The sequence below is a fragment of the Peromyscus maniculatus genome, chromosome 4 (genome assembly GCF_049852395.1).
Source record: "Peromyscus maniculatus bairdii isolate BWxNUB_F1_BW_parent chromosome 4, HU_Pman_BW_mat_3.1, whole genome shotgun sequence".
Taxonomy (NCBI): domain Eukaryota; kingdom Metazoa; phylum Chordata; class Mammalia; order Rodentia; family Cricetidae; genus Peromyscus; species Peromyscus maniculatus.
In genome coordinates this window covers 75,771,487-75,774,041 of record NC_134855.1, presented here as the reverse complement: position 1 = coordinate 75,774,041, position 2,555 = coordinate 75,771,487, and the positions used below count along the sequence as shown (strand labels likewise).

Here is a 2,555-nt window from a genome sequence, read left to right as displayed (position 1 = left end):
GTGATTAATAAACAATAATTCTCAGGATTCCATTAGCTTTTTTGTCCCTAGAATCACAGAATCCAAAGTGGGAGTATTGCCAGGATCCAGGTTTTAAATCACATTTATATAAGAAGAGTAGCATCTGTGCACAATCCTTTTAAATTCTATAATCAAGAGGGGAAATTTCAGGAGCTCGCATACTATAGGGTAGAAAGAGCATGAATCTGGAAAGCTTCAGCCTCCTCTCAATGGACAACTATACAGTCACTGGAACAGAAGAACTATGAAGTTCCATATGAGCACTAACTGATTTATTTCACAAGTTTACCTGACCCATGTCCCAGGTGGATGTGAATTGCAATTGGACTATTTAATAAGATTTGGGCCTGGAAGAGTGGTACATGCCTTTAATTTCAGAAGCTCACAGGGCAGCTTGATCTATATAGAGTGTTCCAGGACAACTGGGGTTAGTATGTAATGAGAGCCTGTCTCAAATAAATGAAGAAATAAACAAATAAACACACAAACTAATAAATAAATTAAAAATATTGGGTCTTTATCGAATGAAGTAGAGTTTGCATTTGAAATTTCACTTCCTTCAAAATGATTTCCTTATTTTAAGCTTAGTTTAGAGATTATGGTAGATTTTTTTAAATTTAGTTTTTAATGATGGAAACAAAAATATACCTAAAACTGAAGCTTCTGGAAAAACCATTTGTTCTTTCATGCCTTGTATCATTCCTCAAACTTGACCTTGACCTCCCAACTGGCCTTGTGTTTCACAGCTGGGTCTCTAAAGACATCCTTGTTGACAACAGTTTTGTCCAAGGAGATGTCCACAGAGTACCTTGTGGGAATGAGTTGATTGTAGTTATACACTTTCACTAGGGTCTTGATCTTTGATCTTTTGGTGATTTTCTTCTTGCCCATGGCAGCTGTTATTTTTCGGGGATAGCAGTCAATTCTAGTCACCAGGGCAAGGCTATAATGGTGGTCTGAGATGCCATCATCAATGTTGTTCATGATGACAGCTTTGCATCCAGAGCAACATCTAGCTAAAACCAGCACAACTTTCCTGGGTTTCACAAACTTGCCCATTTCAACAGCAAGCACTCGATACCCAGAAGAAAGGAAAGAAGGATACTTTCCCTAGATTTGTTTTTTATCAGTGGTTTTTAATGAGGATCTGACTTTACAAACTGTTCTCTAACAATTATTAGTAAGGAGAGAGTGATATACTGAAAAGCTTTGAAATTTTAGGTAAAAAAAAAACTATGTATAACCACAGAAGTATAATCTCAACCCTCATCAAGAAATATTCTCTTTGCAACATCAGAGACCATTGTCAAAAACCACAATAAATCAATATGCAGAATTGTGGGTCCTAGTTCCAGTGAATTTATTTACAATATAACTCTAGCATCTATGGCTCAGAAGGGGTGGAGTGAAAGATTTTAAGAGTCTGATCATCAAGGAGTTTTGTGTGAGAGTGTATGAGATGTTCCACCCATAAATTCTCACCAAAATGATGATCTAAACATGAACCAAAAAAGGCTAAAACAGTAGACATACTAACATAGACTGGAGAAATCCCAGGAGGCTCCAACCCTAGATAAAGGGCTACAGGCAATTAAGGAATGCTGAAAGTGGGAGAAATTGTTTTCCCCAGGGTTTCAACTGGTTTTTCAATACCAAATGGTTAGCCCTGAAAAACCTACATACAAGTAACATTATACATACTGAGCAGGTTACATTTAAGGATGTGTGTGTGTGTGTGTGTGTGTGTGTGTGTGTGTGTGTGTGAATATAGCAAATATTATGAGAGGAGAGGGTTTGAATTTGAAAGTGAGAAAGGAAAGTTATATGGATGGGTTTGGATAGAGAAATGGGAAAGGAGAAATGATGTAATTGTAGTCTAATTTCAAAAAAAGTAAGTGACTAAAGTATAAATAAAATACATGTAAAAAACTACTCTGGGACTTGGACTCATGATACCTGGGTCATTGCGACTGTTCTGATGTTTGAAAATTAAAAAAGAAGCACCGGTGCTGGGCAGTGGTGGAACACGCCTTTAATCCCAACACTCAGGAGGCAGAGGCAGGTGGATCACTGTGAGTTCAATGCCAGCCTAGGCTACAGAGTGAGATCCAGGATAGGCACCAAAACTACACAGAGAAACCATGTCTGAAAATATAAAAAGGAAAGAAAGAAAGAAAGAAAGAAAGGAAGGAAGGAAGGAAGGAAGGAAGGAGACTATAAAATTGATGATCTTTGTGGTTTTTACATATTCAAGTGGGTTTTATCATTCCTATATTGTTCAAAGCTTGTGGTGTGATGACAATTAGATAGCTGATTTGGAACTAACTATAAGACAAGTTGCATTTTTTCTTCTTCTCAAGTGTGTGTGTGTGTGTGTGTGTGTGTGTGTCTTGTGAATGGACATGCATATCTATGTTTATATGCAGGAGTGAATGTGTATGTCTTCATGTGAAAGAGTACATATGTAGGTAGATATATGTGTACAAGTGTGCAACTTTGTATGTAGTTGTGTCAGATGACATTGGGTGACTTCT

At 37.3% G+C, this 2,555-nt stretch overlaps 1 pseudogene; it reads right to left on the bottom strand.

Annotated features, from left to right (window-relative positions):
- Positions 1-717: 717 nt before the first annotated feature.
- Positions 718-1,080, bottom strand: LOC107399315 (large ribosomal subunit protein eL27 pseudogene; annotated as a pseudogene).
- Positions 1,081-2,555: the final 1,475 nt, after the last annotated feature.